Here is a 23813-nt window from a genome sequence, read left to right as displayed (position 1 = left end):
GGGGTCATGTGGTCATCCCGAAAGGATAAAACTCTAATACCACTGACATTCCCACATCCTTCTCTTCCAACACGCCATATCAGCAGAGCCTAGGTGAGAGGTAGTCAAGGACCAACAGCTACATTCATGGAAGAGGATGTGAAATCTGAATGACTGTGGATGGCTTCATCTCTATATACGAGTATTCAGTAAGTGCACAAGGTGTGTATAGACTTCCAGGTGCCAGGTTGAAAGGACTGTAAGGAAATAGGGGAGAAAGAACTACTTGCCCAAATCTAAAATAAAGTGCTCTGTAAAAAATAGGAAGCACTGTGTTTGCAAAGTAGAGAGTAAACTATAAACCAGGTACTTTTATAATAAAATGTCTTAATAATAGCAGAATCCTAAAAAAAAAAAAAGCAGAATCCTAGACTACACATCATGAGTCCACATAGCATTCAGATATTTGTTACTGCCCAGGGATAAAATGGTGAAACATCTTCAGTAACAGAAATAGTACTTGCTTTTGTTGTATTAATTGCAAACAGTAAATATAGAAGAGTTGTTTCCACATTTTACATTTCTCAAATTCTGTATACTTGAGTCAATTTAAATATTTCATTTTGTTGGGGTGCCTGGGTGGCTCAGTTGGTTAAGCATCTGTCTGCCTTTGGCTCAGGTCATGATCTCAGGGTCCTGGGATTGAGCCCCACATCAGGCTCCCTACTCAGTGGGGAGTGTGCTTCTCCCTCTCCCTCAGCCTGTTTCCTCAACGGTTGTGTACTCTCTCTCTGAAATAAATAAATAAAATCTTTAAAATTTTTAATTTTGTTAATCCCAAATTAAATGACCAGTAGTTAGTGCTAGCACTGATTTGGGGGAAAAGGAGGATTATGGTTCAAGAGAACCATGAAAGTTCTCAAAGTCATCATCTAGTTTGAAACCAAGCAAACTTTCAAATCATGGATGGCCGAGGAGTTAGGTAGACTCTCATTGAGCAGCCTGGGCAACATCAGGGCAGCCATCTTGCCCCAAATCCTCCTTCTAGAGCACAGGCTCTCACAGATCCATCTCTACCAACATCCGAGGAACACCACTTACATTGATCTTATTTTCTAAAGCCTTGGTTTTCACAGTTCAAAATTTTTTATATTATACACTAACTTTTCACGTTTGTCATATTTTTCCAAATATTCATGGAGAGTGTGGACCTTGCTTTAATACTCCTTTGTATAAAGTAGTGTATTTAGCAAGTCACAAGTAGAAATATAATGTTTCTTAAAAAGTCAATGGAAGAGGAGAAAACATTTTGTTTTTTGCTGATGTTTTATTTTTTGTAGTAAAAGGATTGGCAAGAGGTAATGTCAGCAGGGGTTTAAAAATAAAAAATAAAAAACAACTTAAGAATTTAAAGGATTCCCTGGTAATGAAGGGTGCCTGGGTGGCTCAGTTGGTTGAGCGTCTGACTCTTGATTTTGGCTCAGGTCGTGTTTTCAGGGTCGTGAGATGGACCACACAGCAGGTTCTGTTCTCAGCAGGGAATCTGCTTGAGATTCTTTTCCCCCTCCCTCTCCCCACTCCTCTGTCCCTAACCCCAACTCACACTCTCATTCTCTTTTTAAATAAATAAATAAAATCATAAAAAAAGGATTCCCAGGTAATGAATATTTTTTATATTAGTGATATATGTGCTCCTTTTCATTACTACTGTTTCTATCATAACAAATCATTGAATTACCCTCAAATCAAAATTATAAAATCTATGTTGGTTGACCATTAAAAAACTAATTTCTCTAAGTTTCTGTACTGACTATATCAATTTAAACTCTCTGAATAATACCAAGATAAGAGCTCTTACAGTGTGATTATTTCTAATTAGCCAAGAGCTCCCAAAAATACACCCCCTTGCCCCCCACGTCTCATGCTGCTATACTAAAGTAACACAACCATGGCCATCCATAAACTCTTTCTTTGGATAAAGCGCAGTAGATCCTGGTTTGAAAGCTATTGTTTCTCGGCTTTAGCAAAGAGGAAACATTTACTGTGATGTGACTGGCCTGGTTTAGAGGGGTGTCCAAGTGCCGATGGCACCTTTTCAAGCTCCTTCCTCAGTGGCTCTCCATGAAAAGAAACAGGACAACTAATTTACATTGAACATATCATTTTAGTGTATGGATCTCCTCCCTGTACTCCCTTCTAGAACAAATTAACCTGCCTACTGCCTTGGTAGCCATATGACCTTCCCAGGCCCAAACTGCCAAGCTAGGCACCTGACCAAAGGATCATCACACCATAAAAAGTCAAAGCCACAATCACTGAGGTCAAACCAGAAAGGCATATTAGCTCAAAAAGATTCTATCTCTTGGAATTTAAACTAATACCTTTCTCTTCAACATGTAGGCTAATGATGAGCAGCATCAAAATCACCTGTGAACTTGTTAAAACTATCAAATCTCAGGCCTTACTGCAGACCTACGTCTATCAGAATTTGCATTTTAACATGACTTCCAAATAATTGTATGATAGGCGGGGGTGGGGAGAGAGGGAGAGAACAGAAGACTGGAGGAAAGTGCTTGAGGAGAAGCACTTACTTCACTTTGAATAACATAATCACATACAAATCACCTCAGCTATTTTTTACCATAATAAAAATCTCAGAAGCCCAAACTCCTACCTTGGTTAGTAACTGCAGCTAAAGTAAGAACCATGAGGGAGCATTGGGCAGAAGGAGTTACAGGGGCCATGAGCAAGTCAAATTCATCAGAGAAAGCCAGAGTCAAGGGACAGACAGACACAGAGAAAAGCTATATAACAGAGGGACTATGTCTTGGTGACAGCATAATTATTAACTGTGCCCCCTCTGACTCCAAATATGTTTGGTTTGGATGATAAATTGTGTGATAACCCTATGTATAATTCAATGAGGCCAAGGCTAATTCATGGCCTGTCTGTTCTACACTTCCTATTCTTGGGTTCTTTAAATTGCTGTCTCCCTTACTGTGACATCATTCTTTTTTTTTTTTTTTAAAGATTTTTATTTATTTATTTGAGAGGGAGAATGAGAGATAGAGAGCACGAGAGGGAAGAGGGTCAGAGGGAGAAGCAGACTCCCTGCTGAGCAGGGAGCCCGATGCGGGACTCGATCCCGGGACTCCAGGATCATGACCTGAGCCGAAGGCAGTTGCTTAACCAACTGAGCCACCCAGGCACCCCTGTGACATCATTCTTACAAACACCAACACTTCCCTTCTGCCCTCATTATTTGAAGTAACTGATGCAAAAAAGTGTACTGCTTAATTAGTGCTGACTGACTGCCATTAAAAATAATTTAATATTATATGCTGGGTACTTATTTCATTATATTTAATGCTCAAAGCAGACCCAGCTAATCTAAAATCATAGAGGCATATTCTGGGATCTTGATCGAATGACTTCCATTAAGGTACCACAGATGCCAAGGCCTGATTCACAATCAGGGCAGCTGACTCCAGAGCCACTGTCCTTTTCCCTCACCCACATACCTCTCTAGGAGATGATCTCATGTCATCCAATTCTTTTAGCGATGCTGCAAACACCAGTCATGAAAAATATGTGGTATGTATCATCTCTGGAGGCATACAAGTAGTTTGTATAAGATACTATCCTCTATTTTTCTGACAAAATGCTTAGATGCTTTGCAGATATGGATTGAGCATTATTTTCTAGACTATACTGAACCAAGACATGGAAATTTTTCATCTTACTCTAAATATATTCTTACTCAAAATGTGCCTTTTTCCTATAACCACCAAAGTATATTAATCAATTTGCAGTAGTAAATAGTGACAAAATAACTGAAAATAAGTTAAGGGATGAAACCAGGACAAAATTTCACATTTATTCACATACAAATCACCTCAGCTATTATTTACAACTGTTATTAAATACTGCAAAATGTACTACGATTAAGTGATTTCATGCCTCAGGAAAAAAACTATTTTCTCCTTTTTATAGTAAGAATCTTATCTTAAAGGCAAAGGAAAGCAATGGCTTAAGTGAGATTCTAGTTTGCCCACATTTTCCGGCATTTGGAAAGGAATCATTCCAACTGTATTTATGTTCTTTTTTTTTAAGATTTATTTATTTGAGAGAGACATTGAGAGAGAGAGAGCATGTGCACACACATGGGGGGAGGGGCAGAGGGAGAGAATCTTCAAACAGACCCCCCACCCAAGCAGGGAGTCTGACTCAGGGCTCTCTGATCTCAGGACCTTCAAGATCATGACCTGAGCTGAAACCAAGAGTCAGAGGCTTAACAAAATGAGCCACCCAGAAGGCCCTTTATATTCTTAATAATAGAAGCTTTGAATTTCAACTTCTTAACATTAGCTCTTTTTTTAAAGGGTACATGCAAGAATGCATCCTAAGATTGCACGTGCTCAGGTTAAATATTCACAGATTCCTGAATTCCAGTCCTAATTACTTTTGCTTATTTTTCATTTTAGGGATAGGAACAGGGAATGGGAAGCAGGGATATAGTAGGGTGAAAAGCATCAAGCTTGCCACATACGAGAGGCTTAACAAATTATAAATAAATCTAAATAATTGAAATAAATTGAAATGAACAAAAGGAAGGAAGGAAAGGAGAGAGGAAGAAACACACGGGATGTAGGCACATATTCTTTAGTAATCAAAGAAAATATATATACTCCACCCAAATTGGAATATTTGAAGAGCTCTGTTTGTTGACCATGATTAAAATCAAGGTAATTATTTATTCTATTGTGTAAATTGATAAAATTTCTCAAAAAAAGCAGTGTAGGTGAAAACAAATGAAAGATTAAGAGGACAGGTAGGGAGAGTGAGTCATAGCAGGGAAAGGGAGACAAGGGGTGAATGGGTGAAGAGGGGGAAGACAGGAGAGGGGAAGGGGAGAAAGGGGAGGGGGAAACACGAGACAGGAGGAAAGTGGTTGAGAAGAAGCACTTATTTCACCTTGAATAACACAATCACTTCGATATGGTTATTTGATTAATATCTGGGTCTCTCCCAGGACCTCAAACTCAGAGAGAACAGGGATTAGGTCGATTTTTGCCCTTTGTTTAATCCAGCACAGCTCCAATTCCCAAGAACAGTGCTGCTCAAAGTATCTGTGATGAAGAATCGATCTTTTAATTTCCACTCTGTCATGGATAAATAGTGTGTGAAAACAAACAAAGCTTGAAACAGAACATACAAATACAAGCCGATTTATATATTATTAAATTCTACAGACATGAAATTGCTGTTTCAAATCATGCATTTATCTTGTCATGGACCAGTAACCATTGTGAGGTCCACTAACTGCTCCCTGAAGAGCCTGACCTGGTAGAAACTCATTAAAAATTGGTAACATGTTTAAACAATCCAGCCACCAGAACATCAACAATTCAGCAATAAATTATAGTTGGATCATGGTTTTTCTGGAACTTGATCTCTGTTTTTTTCCCCCCATTTTATTGCCAATTCTGAGAAGTTAACAGAGTGGTGAATCTGACCCCCATTTTTAAATGGCTACACTGAGGACAAAGGACAGACTTGTTGGAGGATGGTCCTGTACTGAGTAGCAGAATAGAAGGGGACTCAGTTCTCTTGACTCCCAGGCCACTGCTTTTTCCCATAGGCCTCTGTGGCTCTTTTTTTCTGCAATCAAATTGGACATGCAGCATTAATTAGCGAGCTGTAAGCACTTTCGTTTTCACTTTTGGCTAGCAGACTCCAGTGAATCTCTAATTTACACATTTAAGCTCTGCAGACATTTGCAGACCAATATTCTAAGAGCTAGTTTTTAATTTGGCTTAGCATCCATTTCTGTATTTTTAATGTTAAGATGTGTATTTAATTGTCATTCCTGAAGAGATCCTGCCACAAATAATCAATGGTTCCCAAAAGATAAGTTGTGTGGTCAATCCCATTCTACTTTTCTTTTAGTCTGTAAATGTTATGCCTTTTATAGTACTGGCTAGTATAAAACAGCTAGTATAAAAACAACATAATAACTATGACAACTTCAGCAAATCATTGGCAAAATGTCCTTTCCAACAACTGATTCAAAATGATAAAAACGAAACCTATATTCAAAATCTTGGTGACCATTTTTTAAAGGGTATCTATCTATTGAAGAAGCTATCATTTATCTATCTTTTCTGGAAAAAAATACATACCAAACTGTTAACAGTAACGGTCTATTGGGAGTACAGCAGACTGGAAGTAGGAAATAGGGGACCCTTCCTTCTTCATACATTTCTGTACTTTAAAAACTTTTTCTCATGAATATGTAATATTTTATTAATAATATATTGGCGATGGAAGTGATTCTAGGAAGTCTAAATGTTTTAAACATGAATATATATTTAAAACAAATGTGTAATATTTTATTAATACATTTTATTACTTTATCCACTGAACTTTGAAATAAAGCAATATGCAAGGCAGGTTCTCAGCCCTTCAGTAGATAGATGAGGGAACTACAGTGGAGGTACAGGGCTAAGATTCCAAGGAAATATGTGTTATGCCAAAGTCTGTGAACTTCCCACTTCCTAATGCTGCAGGGCAATGACAAATGAACACATTGCATCAGTTAATGGAATTTTATTGTATCTCTAACTTAGGTCTCCGGGGTAGATAAACAACAAATAGGACCCATGTGAAACATGCACTGTGACAGTGATACAACCGAGAATTTGAGGTAGTTCTGAGCCAAAATTGTTCAGGTACGTTTGTCAGAAGTATATTTTATATTTTAATTACCCTCCCAAACTTTTCCCCTGGTCTGGTAAAATCAGTAAGAGATTCACTTAGTCTCTAGAAGGTTAGCGATGAGTGCAAAGAACATGCATGTTAAGTTGACAAAGGTCACCTACCACACTGAAGATAATTTTATCTGATAACCAAAGATATTCTAGGATAGAGAAAGCATAATGCAAATATTTGCCAGATTATAAACTTAATTTTATACCACAGGTCCAATAACATATAATTTGCTTGCAGTGGACTATTTCTAAAAAAAATAATACTTAAGATATTTAAAATGAGAAAGTTACTAATGATATCATGTTAGTCCCAGTACTGCTTTTTCTATTGACCAGTTAAAAACTATGGTATTTGTTTTAAGAGAGGATGGGCCACTAAGAAAGCCAAGTCTTGGGGTTGAGAAGAAACAATGCTAAATTAACAGCTTTTAAGCTCTAAAGAAATCTTAAGAGAACGTGAAAAAAATGCTGTGAAAATTTGTAACAAAAAAATGAGCAGAAAAGAAAAGTCACATTCTTGGGCCTTTTCTTGCCCCCCACTCCCCACTGTGTAGAATGGCAACCAGAGGAAAGAACTAAAGGCTAAGAAGATCCATGATATCCTCTATTTGGCAGGAGTTAAGAGAAGCCCATGTCTCCTTCTTGATATGGGGAGAGTCATCCCTTGGAAACTTATTAGCTACCAAAGAAAACAAACAAACAAACTTGGTTATCACCCTTAAATTCCCTACTCGCTTAAAGCAATTTCTAGAGAGAAGATACCCATGTGTAGCATTCTCTAATAACGTCATGGCTTCTGGGATTTTCTAAATTTCTAAGCTTCTTTCTAAGCATTAGAAAAGTGTTATATGTGATTTTTCTTTCTTTCTTTCTTTCCTTTTTTTCCCATTTTTTTACTAATTGGGGTGACCATTATTAGAAAGGTTGGAAGGTACAGGCAGTGTCAAAGTTAATTTCTCATTTTCCTTTTAAAATCTACCTTAGGTTTGTTCCACAAATCACTGGATTCGCCATATTGTTATGTGAATTGCTGTTCTTAATACTTATTATACAGGGCTAAACTTTATAATCATATCATTAGCTTTTACTAAAAGGTATGAGATATAAGTGATTCTTCACAGATAAAGTAATAGCCTTCAGAGAGTTTCCCATTGCGTGAATTTCTGCACGTGATTTAAAAGGCTGCAATATAATACATATACATGCATTTCACACATTCATACATGTGTGAAAACCTTTTTTCTACAGGTTACAAAGTTTGAATATCCTTTAGTATATTTTGATGTTTTGACTCAGATATTGAGCCACTGACTCCTCTGAAAACCTGATTATAAATGCTGACCTTTCCTTTCTCTGGCGCTAATTTTCTTACCCTTCTCTACTACACATTCAGTAAAACCTATAAATGAAGGCTGCATGCAGAAGGAGGCAAGCTCCCCAGCCAGTAATGGCATCTTACTTGCAAAAATGAAAAACTCTTAAGACATTCCTCCCACCAACCCCCTTCTCTAAACAAATAAACAAAAAACCAAACAAAACACAAAACAACAACAACAACAAAAAACAAAGAAAAAATTGAGATTGAAAACATGGTGGTATTTAGAGAAATATGTCCACCATTGCCTATCCCAGTTGTTAGGAACCCTAACGGATACACATGGGAGATCAAATGCTGGGAAAGTTTTCTGTGAACCATTAATCACCTCCCAAACTGTTAGGCAAAGTGAAGGAGAGATAGCATGCATATTCGCAGATTGTCTATGAAACAGACAATCAGAGACATAAGAAAGAAAGAGAAAGAGAAAGGGAGAGTAAGTCTGAGCAGTAACTGAGACTTAACATGGTAGCTGAGTGATAGTAAGTGGCTGCTAACATATATTAGCACCTAGTGCCCTGCAAATTTTTTCTGGTTACCTCCCTTAATTCCCAAAACAATTCCATGAAATAGTTATTGTACAGAGAAATTGTATCTGCTAAAGGAAAATTGTATCTGCTAAGACCTCCCCATGTGACCACCCCCACGCTGTCACCACTATCCTTTGTGACCACTCTGTATCACATACTAACCTTCCCAATAGCACTTTTCACACATGTGCAACAGGAGGAATAACACTGTGGTTTAGAGAATGGGTGCTGTGGCTAGAAAAACATAGATTCAAACCCAGGTCTGTCACTTATAAGTCAGGTGGTTTGGACACTCTCAGAACCTTACCTTCCCCATAGAAACAATAGGGGCAGGGATAGCATTTACATTACAGGATAATTGATACAATTAAATGAGTTAATGTTTGCAGAGTATTTAACTCCATACCTGGTCCATAACAAGGAAGAGTTTAACATTATCTTTGAGGGGAGGGGTAGCTTCTGGTTTTCTTCATTTTCCTACATTGTGTCTATGCAGAAGGAGTCCCAGGGTAAGGGTTTTATTATTCGTTTTATTTTATTTATTTAAATTCAATTAATTAACATATAGTGTATTATTAGTTTCAGAGGTAGAGTTCAGTGATTCATCAGTTGAATAACACCCATTGCTCATTACATCACGTGCCCTCCTTAATGTCCATCTCCCAGTTACCTGATCTCCCCATGCCCCTCTCCTCCAGCAACCCTCTGTTTGTTCCCTACAGTTAAGAGTCTCTTATGGTTTATCTCCCTCTCTGATTTCATCTAAGGGTTTTAAATGCTTGTTGAATGAATGATGAATGAAGGATTGAATGGATGGATGGATGAATAATTTTCTGAATCTCAGGACAGCATTCTTGTTACTAAAGCCCCAATTGCAAGGGCACTTCGGTGGCTCAGTTGGTTCAGCACCCGACTCTTGATTTCGGCTGAGGTCATGATCTCAGGGTAGTGAGACTGAGAGCCACATCAGGCTCCCCACTTAGTGGGGAGTTTGCTTGTCCCTCTCTGTCTGCTCCTCCCCCTGCTCTCTCTCTCTCTCTAAAATAAATAAATAAAATCTTAAAAATTAAAAAAAATAAATAAAGCTCAATTGCCTTCATCATTCTCCTCTTCCTGGAGTAGAATAAGTTTCTGTGACTGTTCTCAGTTATTAAGCACCTAGTGCAGTCCAAGTTTCTTTACATTACTTATCTCTTTTAATTCCCAAAACAATTCCATGAAATAGTTATTACACAGAAAAATTGGACCAGACTCTATCCAATGGCCTGCATATTTGTAACATGCAGCATAAGTGTTCATACATACCTAAGACAAGAACAATAAAAATGATTGTTTCCTTATCATTACCTCTCCATGTAGCATCCAAAAATGAGTTTCTCCAATACCTCATTTAAGAAATGAGAATGTGAGATAAAGAGTGAGCTGGATAATCTCCTGCTGTTAGTTCTCTGACTTTAAAAATATTCCCTGACCTTTCCAAGCATCAGTTTTCTTATTCATAAAACTGGGACACAATGGTAATGTGTCTGACAGTATTGTGATAATTAAATGAGATAATGTGTATAAAAAGGTAAATCGTGTAAGGATAAGTGGACGGATTTTTCTTTGAGGGGACAGGCAGTTGCTTCCCTACCATCCCCTTTATGGTGTCTTCTTGAAAATATTCAGGTGTAGCAGGACCAACCTTTTGATTTTCCAATGCAAGTTTAGCACTTCTGACCCTTCAAACTGTAAATATGAGCCTCCAGAATTAGCTCAGAATTAGCTTTCCCTCACAAGAGAAATAGGAGACAATCAGGTACACCTATTTATCTCTCAAGAAGCTAGAGGAATTGTAATTGTTCTTTACTTTACTGTATAAATATGTGCGAGATTCTGTACAGACCCTGTAGTCACTTTGATGTCACAATGCATCCGTACACTATAATAAATTGTGTTTTCTCTCTTTCTTCTATACAGGTACAGAGGGGTCTTTTTTAGGCAGGGTCATTTTTATTTCCCAAACAATTATAAACTGTAAAGTGCCAAAAATTCTTAATTGTTGAGGTTGTTCTTGTAATTACTATAATTATTATCACTTCACAACCACTGTGATGAAAATTATGCCATTATCCAGATAAAAAGGATGATAAAATACTTCTGACCCTAGTTCAATGGGTAAGTTCTACCAAAAGTGGTTTTCTCAAAAGGTCAGCTGAATATATTTTTTTCCTTTGTGTTAAACTTATTTTTAATCTTATGTTAATGCCAAGAGCAGAATGCAAAGATAAAAATTATTAAATTTTAGACTGTCAGTGCATTTCATGGCATCTTTCGCATTTATTTTACTACTCTATCTTGTTTCCTCTTTAATAGTTGTATATAGCAATTAGAGTATGCAAAAACTTGGTATGTGTTTTCATTTTGAAGCTCAACCATTTGGTATGACCCCAAAGAAGTTTACTTTCATTATTGGGGCCTGACAGTCTAAAATAAAATACATCATAGGGCGCCTGGGTGGCTCAGTCAGTTAAGCATCCAACTCTTGATTTAGGCTCAGGTCATGATCTCAGGGTCGTGAGATCAAGCCCTATATCAGGCTTCACTGCACTGGGGGTGGAGCGTGCTTAAGATTCTCTCTCCCTCTCCCTCTGCCCCTGCCCCTGCTCTCTCTCTCTCAGTCTTTCTCTCAAATAAATAAACAAACACACTAATATGGGTAAATTAACTCTTATAATTAAATGCAGTATTTGTTTTTTAAGGCTTACAGATCAAACAGGATGCCCCAAATCAAAATTCATTGCTGTCTCCATTACTGTCACTTCTTTCCTTACATCTCCTCACAAAACCCCTCTTCCTATTGACTTTCCTTATGTCTAGTAATGGCACCCATGGGTTTCCAAGTTTGAAAGTTCTTTAACGCTATCCAGTCATTGGCCAAGTCTATCCCCTGTGCTTGTTTTACCACACTTCTTACCACAAAATATTTTGATTTTCTATCTCTCAGTCATTTCCACCAGACCAAGTGTTTTTATGAACGCCTGAACATATGCATTTTGCTCTGTAATTCTTAGCATCCATCTTGGCAGTGGCCAAGTTAAACCTTGGTTGAATAAATTAACACGTGAAATTCTTTAGAGTATATGGCTATGACTGCTTTCTCATCTATTCCCTACCTTTAATTCTCAGTTTTTCTATGTTAGTTTAGGTTTTCAGTCCTAATAGCCTTCCTTTAACCCTTGCCCATACCATCTATTTTTCCTCTCTACATTTGTAGGATACCTTTTCACAGAGCCCTGCTCCTATTTCTCACTCCTGGCTCAGAAATGCCCATTGGCTTCCATCTGCCTTTAAAAGTGTCTATCACCAAAAGTACATAGCCCCAACTAACATTCTGGTCTTTCTACATATAACCTAATTTCAACAACTGTTCCGGCCATCTTCCCATACACGACGCTACACATTTGCTTACATGCAATCCTAAGAAGACAGATAAATTTAGCATGTTACATATTTGTCCTGAGACATATAAAGTCAAACTTAAAGAATATAAGGAGGTTTTAACATAAGCATAAGTCTCAAAATTTTAAGAGAGGAGGAATCATTGCTGTATTACTGTTCTCTAAAGTGGCCTTTCTAACCCAACAATGTGTCATAGAATTGAATCTTATATAGTCAAAACTGAATCTTCTTAATTTGATTTTAAAAGCAAAAAGCATTTATATCACAGTATTATCTTTTGTGCTAAATGTTTTTATCTTCAATATGTACTATAATACATATGTCAACCATCAACCATACTGGGTAGTTTTAGAAGCAATCCTTAGTACACATGAAAACTGACTATTATAAAATCATGCATCAATGCCTTCCGAGTGTGTGTTTGTTGAGTATTCCCTAGCAGAAGCTTCTATTGTGATCTTCCTCCTTCTCTTTTCTGTACTCTGGTTTCCCTCGTAAAAGCTCAGACCATTTCCAGATCACCCACTAACCTCAAGACCTCGGCATCCTGAAGATTTTTATTCTTAAACTGACTCTGGACTTTCCAAAAGACATTCTAAACCTCTGAGACCAGTTCAGGAATAGAACAGCTTGCTCTTTCGAAGGTTCCTGAAGCAATGCCTTTACAGGGATAATTAAGCTTTGGAGTATGACTTGTTCCTCACCAAGCAAGACCCTGACATAGTAGGAGCCCAAACCAAACTGCCTCAGGGAGGTAATAAATCCCCACAAGTCTTCAGCTCACAGCATTTGGCTCTAGTCCAATCATTACTGTATTTACAAAAGAAATGAGCCCAGAAGACCGGAAATGGAAAACTCTAAGTAATATGATACATTGTTGTTGATTTTTTTAAACTGGTCAGGACTACCTCTTGAAAAACTTTGTTTAAGGTAGTCAATGGGCTAAATCCCTGCCTTAGCTTTCAATTACTATTCAGTTTTCTATGTACATACTTTATTGTGTGATTTCAGTCAGTGCTGTCCATTTTTACCTAGCCATCCTTTCCCTTCCCCAGTTCTGTTGTGTTAATTTTGAGCCTGGCATCATATAGGGAACCCGAAGTTTCTCTTTTAGAATAGGGTCATTGGCTTCCTCATTTTTGCCAACTCAATAAATGAAGAGAAATAAGTTATTCCAGTTTGTTTTCAGACAGGGGAGCGGGGAAGCCTGGAGAGAAATAGTAGATTTGCTTCTTTCTCTTTGTGATTTCTAAGGGCTCTACCCTAAACTACTGATAGAAAAGAGGTGGTTGTAATAAGTTGCAGTCATTTACTGAGAGGGGCTCCCTGGCTTCCTGCTTTGTCTCCATTTTCTTTAGAGCATCAGCCTTCTACATAGTTATAACTTGAATGATATTCAGCCAATTGTGACCCTTATGGTTTTGTGTATATTTCCTGACATATAAAGAGAATAATTTAATGTAGCCATTTAATACAACCGTTCCTTCAGGTCTAAGACCTATGGTCTCTTCTAGCATTAAGTTTCAGAAAAAAGGAGTCTATGTGTAATCTGCACTCTCCTTTTACAAGAACACCCAAACCTCTTTCATTTTGGTAAATTAAAGCAGTATACCTCAAATAACAAATATTTTTTTATGATATTGGCTATATTTAACATAGACTGCAATATTAGTTGTAGTGTGGTAGTACATTAGTAGCCTAAGATTTTGTACATAGGAACCAAAACCCAGTTTCTAAATACACATTGTAAATATATGGCCATGATCAAAGCAATTGAAAAACATGATGGATGCAGCGTGATACAATCTTCACCAGGAATACTTAAAAATATATATATATACTATATATATATATATATATCTCTTCAGGGTAATACACACTGATCATCAAAACCACAGTTTACATATTAGTAATATAGTACATGAAATCTACATATGCTTGAAATACTCTTTTTATTTTTGGATGTGGATTAAAGTGTACTTTGAAATAATTAATTTTCAATGAGTAGATATCTCTACAATGGATATCAATATCAAACATTTCAAACCCATAACAAGGTTTCCCAGTTCTTAAGCTAGAATCCATGCACTACTTAGTAATTATAGAAAGAATTGTGCCCATACAAACCAAGGGGGAAAAACAAAATAAACCCACATAGCCCCCCAGATTAAAATCCATTTTAGACAAGCAACAGAAAATCCTGAAAGATTTACACATTGCACATACTTTATGCTGACAAGTTGAACAACAGCACCAAAGAGAAGACCTAAATAAATTAATCTTCCCCAAAGAATACCTTTTTAAATCATATTCTAACGACCTTAAAAGAACTATACCACTTGCATGCTTCTAAAAGGATTTTCACAAACTGTATACATAATTGAAAACAAACATTTGCAATCCTAAAATGAAATCTTATTACTTTTGGTGTTAAAGAAACCCACTTGCTTAGAAATAATATTTTCATGAGTTTTTTTTTCTTTCTCTCTATGGAATATTAAATTTAAGTTCACAAAAATCTAGGGTAAATAAATTAAGCGCCAAAAACATACATTTTTTTTTTTTGCTTATCTAATTTTGACATGCTCCCAGGATTTTAGATGGATGTTTCAAAAGTACCTAAAATTTTTCCTCAAGTTTCTGATGTGGTCAACCCTTTAAATACCACCTAAACAAGGAAAACATTGGCAGTCTTATCAGAGTCTCCTGCTGTCATCCCACTGCTGCATGGGACAGTCTTCAACAAGACTTAGACAAACCTCATTCATCAATATTCTACTCTGGAGGAGTTGACACTTACTGTGAATTCTGCTCTTCAACTTAAATACCAGTGTCTGTGGCAGCCAATTCTATCATTGCAGAGACAGCATCCCTCAGGCGAGGTCCAACCTTTCTCTCCAAGTGAACCCAGGGATTAGTCTGACTTCCCCTAAATTCTCTCCTCTGCACAGTAAGAGCTAATCTTTCCTGTATGAAGCAGGAGATGGTGTTGCTATGACAACAGAGCACATTCTAGCAGTGGGACTACCGAGATGAGCCTTCAAAGACTCAGGGAAACGTGTACTCAGTTTTCCTCCAGGGCTATGGGCTCCTTCCTTTAGGATTTAATCCACCAACAAGTTCACTGACAGACTGAGTTCTTGATTATCTATGCATTTTGCTACAGGGAGATCACTGATTAAGAACATGGCTGGAAGATCACAGAATTATTTAATAAAAGTGCCATTCTCAGTTATATTAAATTTCCAGTTGTAACTGCTTTGTATAGCAGTTTCAAGACACTAGCCCCACTTAAATTTAATGCATTCTGCTTACTGTTAAGTTTTTCGAAAATGATATTAATGTGTTGAGAAGGGCATTATCAAGGGGAAAGATTTATCTTTTTTTCGTTTGTTTGTATATCATCACCAATGTATCAACTTGAAGGTTAGATACACACACACACACACACACACACACACACACACATCCATTTTCTCTCTCCAGCATCAACGTCTGGAGGCTTGAGGTTTCAGGGTGGGGGAGGGGATATGCTAACAAAAGCAAATCCCTGCAGCCACATTTTGCATACATATATTAGCTGGAGAATAATCACAATAAGCGTTAATCATTTAGAAAAATAATCACCAGTGGAATTTAAGTGCCTTTGCAACCACAGAAGAGAGCCAGTATCGGGTCATATTGTGTAAGGGCAGGTTTCACGTATTATTTTCAAACACAGCAGTTATATTTTTTGGAAAATAATTAACACGTACATTATTACATATTTTTAAAAGTTGATCATGCATTTTAATAGTCCTAACTTTGTACCATTTGGGATATTCATTTTTCTTCAGAAGGCATTCCTGTGAATTCAAACATGTCCATCTCATCCATTAGACGGAAAAGACACAGGGCAGGGAAATTTTTCCCTTTTCAGCAGCAGACGTTCAGTTTCCTACCCCACCATGAGTGAGGCTTTCACCCACAGAGTCACCCAAACTGTCCTTTTTGCCCCTCTTGATTTCCCCAATACCTCTTCCATTTCTCAACCCTTTCTATCAGGAGAAGCTCTTACCACATCACCCTTCCCCCATACTGGGTGGCAACTGTTCTCCTTTGTGGCTGAAGCAGCATCATCTGCATCATCTACATCCATTCTTCAGACGGTGGAGGGAGAACATGACTTCATGGGTGCTGCTGTCACTCAGAGGTAAGGGATCTATAGGTTAGAGAGATTCAGTGTCCTATTTGCCTTCTAGGAGAATCATCTAGCTTTGTTTAGTTACTTCTTGTTTCTCACTCAAATGTGTGTGAAAAACTTTAAGATATTAACTAGAATGTCAAGATCGCAGATAATACACGCATATACACTGAATTGTTCACATAAAATGAGCAGGGCATTTTAAAACTCATTTTGATTTGTGTTTTTTTTTAATTTCTATCATAGTAAAAACTAGCAGTTAAATTTGTTTAATATGTGCCTTGGTCTATACCTCCAGACACATATGTGCTCACATCATGGGCATATACAGAACATTTTTCCCTCATGATCCTATTCCCAGAGCATGTTCTGAAGATACATTCTCATATTTCAAAAAGTTATGGCACCTGTTTTCATTATGTTCATTATTATCTAATTAGTAAAAGGCTTTTTTTTTTCCATTTTCACTCTCATCTTCAGGGAAACTGGATAAATGCCAAAACATGTAAACAACATATGGTTTACTTTCAAAATCAACCAACCAGAATTACTCATTTTCAAAGAATCTCTTAGCTAAAAAAAAATATGTTGAAGAAATAATTTCCTGCTCTAATAGCTAATGTTTACCATCTGCTATTCCTTTAGACTAACTACCTGGAGATCAATCATATTATATATTTTCCACTTCCCCTCCCTTCTAAAAAATGATATTATTAGTAAAAAAATAAAAAGTATTTAAGTAGGTCATGCTATAGTACCACAACTTAAATTTGAATTTTGCAAGCAAGTTATAACCAACTAAAATAATATGAATGCCAGAGATCCCCACTGTTAGAAATTTATGAGCTTTATGATTGTCTCCTATGTATGACTTTTGATCTTCTATTTTTCACATAATAAGCAGTATGTCTGTTAAACCACAATAATAAGTTTGTCTTAGGGAAACAGAGATAGGGAGAGTAGAGGAAAGAGCATTTTTTCTAAAAACCAGCTTTGAAGATGAACCCCAAAGCAGTTCTCAGGAACTGAGATACCGGAGCCCTTGGCAAGGGGAGCAAAGTGTGGGTCAAGAACCATTTTTTCTAAAAGGCTACCTTTGGTAGAAAGGCTTAGGTACAGTCTCTAGACTTTAGCGGGACACTGAGCACAGATTCTAATGACAAACTGCATTGCTAATCTGTCTGTGCCTTAGTTTCTCACTTTCAAAATGGGTAAAATAATAGTACTTCTATCATGGAATTCTCATAAGAATTCAAGGAATAAATATATATAAAGTTCTCAAAACAGTGCCTAGCATACACAAAATATGATGTAAATGTTAGATATTATTTAGGATTTTGAAAACAGGGACTAAATATTATTCGTTCTGTTGCTCCTATTCCTAACACAATATCTGCTATAGGGTATGTACTCAGTAAATGTACAAAAGTACTTTTCATATATCATCTATATGATTTCAATATCTTATAAAGCAAAGTGAATATATTATATCTAAGGATTCTAAAATATAACAGAAGAGAAATAAAAAATCTGTATATATAATTATTATGGGTTTATAAAGTTCAATAAGTAAATAAATAGATAAATATTCAAGGAATGGTTTTCAATATGTAGCCTTCTTGCATACTAATTCTAAAAACTATTTGCTGAACAATAGCTACACATTACAATAAGTAGGATTATCTGAACACAAGAACCATAATCCCTTTAGTTTTACAAGAGAATGAATTATCACTTATTACAAAAGTATTTAGCACCTGCTTTAGTAAATATGATGCTAGACACCAAGATACTAAGACTTAGATCATGGTTTCTGTTCTCAGTGAGTTCATAATCTAATGTAGGAAGCAGACATTCATTCAACACATACTCTATGTGCCAGGCATGGTTCTAGGTGCTGGAGACATAGTAGTAAACCAAACAGAGAGAAATATCTACTCTCAAGAGAGTTACTCATGTTCTCTCTCTCTCTCTCTCTCTCTCTCTCTCTCTCTCTCTCTCTGTGTGTGTGTGTGTGTGTGTGTGTGTGTGTGTGTGTGTGTTAGGGGTCAAAATGTGAGTATATAAGTAGATTATAACTGCTTGAGAGGAAAATGACACAAGCTTGGGAAATAGGAAGGGTGGTAGAAACAGGGTCAAGGGGCGCCTGGGTGGTTCAGTCTTAAGCATCTGCCTTCAACTGGGGTCATGATGCCAGGGTCCTGGGATTGAGCCTGGCATCAGGCTCCCTGCTCGACCGGGAAGCCTGCTTCTCCCTCTCCCACTCCCCCTGCTTGTGTTCCCTCTCTCGCTGTCTCTCTCTCTGTCAAATAAGTAAATAAATAAAAATCTATTTTTTTAAAAAAAAGAAAGAAACAGGGTCGAAATTCTAATGTTAAACAGATCTATATAATGCAAATTGGCAACAGTCATAAAAGAGCAACAAAGGACCATGGGCAGCTACAAAAGGGATCAACTAACTCTTTCCTAAGTAATCTGGGAAGACTTCATAGAAGGAGTGGTCAAATTCTAACTAAGAGGGCGCCTGGGTGGCTCAGATGGTTAAGCGTCTGCCTTCAGCTCAGGTCATGATCCCGGAGTCCTGGGATCGAGTCCTGCATCGGGCTCCCTGCTCCTTGGGAGCCTGCTTCTCCCTCTGCCTTTCTCTCTCTCTGCCTCTCTCTCTCTCTCTCTCTGTCTCTCATGAATAAATAAATAAAATCTTTTAAAAAAAAATTCTAACTGAGAAATTTAAGAATAAATACAAAAAAGTTCTTGTTTGTGTATTCAATAGTATTTTTCACATCATCTGTTTGATTGTAATACCTACCACAACAAAGTGAATAAATAACATATAAAAATACTAAAATATCTCAAAAGAGAAATATACATCTATTAACTAATTATTATGGGTTTACAATGTTCAAAACTTTCATGGTCAATTAAAAGTATGTTATCCCAGCAAATGAAATAATATATGGTTGATCTACAGAAGTAATTTCCCTTTACTTTGAAAAAGTAATTTTCTTCTTATTTTCCTAAGGTGAAACATGGCTAAAGAAACTTAATTATAGGGGTGCCTGGGTAGTTCAGTCAGTTAAGCATCTGCCTTCTGCTTAGGTCACGATCCCAGGGCCCTGGGATCGAGCCCTACATTGGGCTCCCTGCTCAGCTGAGAGTCTGTTTCTCCCTCTCCCTCCACCTACAGCTCCCCTCCTTGTACTCTCTCTCTGTCAAATAAATAAGTAAAATCTTTAATATATATATATATAGAGAGAGAGAGATAGAGAGAGAGAAACAAATTCTGATATATTATGTCAGATAATTGACATCCTGATCAGTCCCGAAATCTACAGATATACACACACACCCACTTTTAAATTATTTATTAAACAATCATTTATTCAGTGCAATGATGCACCAGATATTGGGAATTCAAAGAAAAATGAGACAGTCTGCCTTCGACAGGTTTATGGTCCAGCAGTAGAGACAGAAAAATACACAAGTCTTTACAATAACAGAATAATAATTATTATAAAATTATGCACAGAATGCTATGAAAGGACCTAGGAGAGAATTTTGTCCTAGTACAGGCATATGAAATCATCAAAGGAGTGTGTAGATGCAGCCAGAATGGAAGAGATTTGAGCGGGCCAATGCTATCACTGAGAATAGCCAGAAAAGCTAATTTTAAAAAATATATGCCTGAAATCCGTTTGAAGACATCAGACAGCTAGCAGGCAACCAGGATTTGAGAGCCCAAGATCCCTGAGAGAAGGAAATCAGAGAGCTGTGAACTAACATTCTCTAAGCAGCTTTTTTTTTTTTTTTACTCTAGGCAAATGCTGGTGTTCATGTGAAGAGACAGACCAAGAATATGAGCATACATTGTTAAGAGACAGAGAAGAGAGTAGAACTTTTGGAAATCTCATAACGCTGTAAAGAAAATAAAATGGATTTCACACTTTTTCAGTGTGGGTAGCCAGATGGTGAGTAGTCAAGATCCCAGAGAAAGGGTAGCAGCATGGAAGTGGGACCACAACTTGTGGCTTTGTTTTTGAGACCTTTGCCTATTTATAAGTTGCAGAGAGCAAAAGCCCAAGAAGATAAGCAGAAGATCTCTAAACAAACAAACAAACAAACAAATGCAGCAGTGTTTGCTTTAGTTCTGCTCTGGACTGAAGGGCCATGGACCCGCAGAGGGGCAGGGTTTTTTGTAAATAATCCAGACTATCCTTCCGACCTCTGGAAGGTCACACCCTTCAGCTGAGGAAAAACAGATGGGGAAGGAAGCTTGTTATAAGACCTGAGACCCAACATCAAATCAGTTCAATCCTTGATTTGAGTGAAATGATCTATGTCTCCTTATCAGCCTACAAGGAAATAAGGGAAACTCTCCCTGAGCCAGACAACATTCCCAAGACCATCTATTATTTTTCATACACAGTATCTATAATAAAAAATTATAAGGCCTACCAAGAAACAGGATCGAGAGGAAAAACATTTTATAAGAAAGCACAATAGAAGGATACAGATAGCCAGTTACTGGAGTTATCAGAAGTAAATTTTAAAATTACTGTGATTATTATATTAAGTGGAAAAAGAGATGGGAATTTTGTCAGAGCTGGAATTTACAAAAGGGAATCCAAAGGAAATTCAATAATTTTAAATATAAGAGCACTACAATTAGGCATTTAAGATAGGTTTTATTGTTGATCATAGTTGGAGAGAAAAGTAGAGAGGATTAGTGAATTGGAATATAGAATAGTAGAATATATCCAGGTGGAAACATTGAGTTAAATGCATGAAATGTAGAGAATGAGTGTTCAGAACATACAGGAAATGGGAAAATGATTTAATACTTTTGATGTGCCGGTAAAAGTTTAACAACCAGTTCTCAAAAAAAGTGAGCATATATTATAAATTTCACTGATATAAAGGATGTCTAACACACAATTTATAAATAATAATAATAATGAAATGTACGATATTCCCTGCTGTAAATTCCATGTAGCAAAATGATTCTTCCAGAATACTTGGCTTACCATCAGCTTCAGGGGGAATTTCAAACCCTCTTCATGGCAAAACAAGTATTAGAAATTATCCAGTATATTGACTATATATATATATATATACTGGATATTTGGTATAATTTAATCTTCACAGCAACTTTTTGAGATATAGTGCTGTCCTCATTTTATAAAATACCCCTGGGTCAAAGCTCTGTCTTCCCCTTTTGCTGTCTTTCTCAGCATTTACCTAAAGAGGCTGTACTCTATTCCCATATTGAATAACTGGAAGTTCTCAGAACACATCGTCCTCTCCTCTGACACCATGTCTTGTATAATGCCTCATGTTCTCTCTCTTACTCACTCTCACACACACACACACACACACACACACTCTCTCTCTCTCTCTCTCTCTCTCTCTCTCTCTCTCTGGCTGGCATATCCTGTTCCTCATTTACTGGCTAATTCGGATTTTTCCCGTAAGACCAGCTCAGCATTCTCTTGTTCTTGGAAGCCTCACTTGAGCATCTCCAGACTGGCAGATGCCCTTCGTCAGTGTTTCCACAGTATCCTGCACATATCGTAAGCACTGTCTCCTGAGATTGTTCATCTCCAAAAATGGCCCCAGACGATTTGTGAATCCCACAGTTTTCCCCTTGTGAAAGACTCTCCCTGAATCTGAGTTGGCCTGGGTGGGACTCCTTTTAACCACTAGAATGCAGAGAAAGGAACCCTGTATAAGTTCTGGACTTAACACTTAAGAAGGTTTGTCAGCTTCACCTTTTGCATTTTAAGCCAACAGAGAAGTCGTCTCATTACCTACTGAAAGGACCTTGTGGAGAAACCCTGTGCAGAACAATTTGAGAGGTGAAGAGGCTCTGACACATAGAGTATGAGCTGTCCCAGTGATGCAATGTCCTACCTGAAATGAGCCTTCCCGCCTCTCATACCAAGGCATCATCCATGTGAATGAGTCACCTCTGATGCCAATCAAGCCCTCAGACCACTGCAATCCTAGCCAACACTGGGAGAGGCAGAAGCACTACCAGCTAAGCTGTCAAACCAGTAAATCACAAGATAATAAAATGTTTATTGTTTTAAACAATTACACTTTGAGGTGTTATTTTTATGCAGAGAAAGATAACCAGAATATCTTGTCCTTCAAACTCTGGGCAGCTTGAGAGCAGAATATGCACTAGATCAACCCTTGTACTCCAAACCACTAGAATCGTACTTTGTACAGAATGGTTCTAATAAATGTTTACTAAATTGAATTAATAAATTCAAGTCTCCTCAATTTGAATGTGCAAAAACCTCCCAAACAACCTTGCTTTTAATTTTCAATTCTGAACCAGTTTTTATCGACATTATTTTACACAGCTAGGAATTTATTTCTGCAACAATTGCATTAACCTATTTATATGTTCCTACCTCACTGTCTAACTTTTTCCTACTTTATTTTGCCTTTGATTTTTCCTCTCATCATAATGCTAGGTAATATTAATTTATGATGTCTATTGTCTGTGTCCCCCATTCTATCCCCTTCCTCCCATTAAAATGTAAGTGCCAGGGGGACAAGGGAAGGTTTTTTTTCTTTTTTCTGTTTGGTTTGCTGATTTATCCCAAGTACCTAGAATAATACCTAGTAACAGCAGATGCACAATATTTGCTGGTTGGCCTAATTCATTAGTTTAGGAGGAAACTGGACATACTTGTGAGCCACACTGTAGAGAAAACCAGGACACAGGAAAGGTACATAGTCAGTGGCTAAGGAAGAAGGCTACATGACCCAGGACAAGAAATTTCACTTCTCTGTGTTTTAGTATTTAGTGAAAGAAAATCTGGGTGGAAATGAGATAAATGTGTAGGCAACACCTTGACCTCTTCAGAATAAAGGTTCTACGTGGATGGAAAGACATCACATTCTACCTTGCAATGTGACTATTCCAGGTTGCAAAAGTATTTATTTCTCAGACATTCAGTACTTTTTCTTCAGAAAACAGAACTTCAAATTAACTTGAAGGAATATACAAGGCTGACATGACTTAAGTGGCCTGAGTTTCATACAGAAAGAAATCCTAAGATGTGTTATAAAACAAAAAGCAGTTTTATATTATCACGCAGCAGTCAGTTAAATATAAGATATAAAAATTTCAGAGAGAATATAATTAAGAACTAGGAGTATACACATGTGTTTGCCTTAGTCAGTAGCCCATAATAAATATTTGAAAGATGCTTGTGTTGAATTAGTGTTGAATAAAGAAACATTAATCTTACACACAATAGTTTTAGTAATAACATTTATTATTAAGATAATAAATTATCTTAATGGTGCTCTTCAAGATATGGTGAATAAGAAAAATTCAATAAGGTGTTATCACCAACACTCTAATCCTACAGACCTAGCTGTATGGGGAAAGAAGAGCAAATTAGTCTCTTCTACTGTTTATTACAGTGATTTTAAGTGGAGACAGCTCGAGAGCTCTTTGGAAGATTATCATATGCACAAGGTGACCTTAGGGGATAGTGACCAGAACACTAAAATGT

General features: G+C 37.1%; 1 protein-coding gene and 1 long non-coding RNA gene across 12 annotated transcripts in view; one reads left to right on the top strand and one right to left on the bottom strand.

The window, feature by feature from the left end:
* The window catches only part of NOL4 (nucleolar protein 4), a 422575-nt gene that overhangs the window by 229142 nt on the left and 169620 nt on the right, over positions 1-23813 (bottom strand). Inside the window, exon 1 of one of the 11 annotated variants that reach the window (XM_073898358.1) lies at positions 14896-15024. The exons of the other annotated variants lie outside the window; for them this stretch is intronic. The gene's annotated coding sequence lies outside the window, so the exon portion shown is untranslated. Of the gene's footprint in view, positions 1-14895; positions 15025-23813 lie in introns of those variants that run through there. 11 annotated transcript variants of the gene reach the window in all.
* LOC141373742 (uncharacterized) lies at positions 129-22133 on the top strand. Its single transcript, XR_012380048.1, has 4 exons — positions 129-201; positions 6609-6710; positions 20096-20246; positions 22062-22133. It is a non-coding gene; the product is annotated as an uncharacterized lncRNA (long non-coding RNA).

Source organism: Callorhinus ursinus, unplaced genomic scaffold (genome assembly GCF_003265705.2).
Source record: "Callorhinus ursinus isolate GAN/ISIS: 27379988/994484 unplaced genomic scaffold, GSC_fseal_2.0 scaffold11, whole genome shotgun sequence".
NCBI lineage: Eukaryota > Metazoa > Chordata > Mammalia > Carnivora > Otariidae > Callorhinus > Callorhinus ursinus.
The sequence above is the reverse complement of the archived record's forward strand: the minus strand, read 5'-3'. Positions and strand labels throughout refer to the sequence as shown.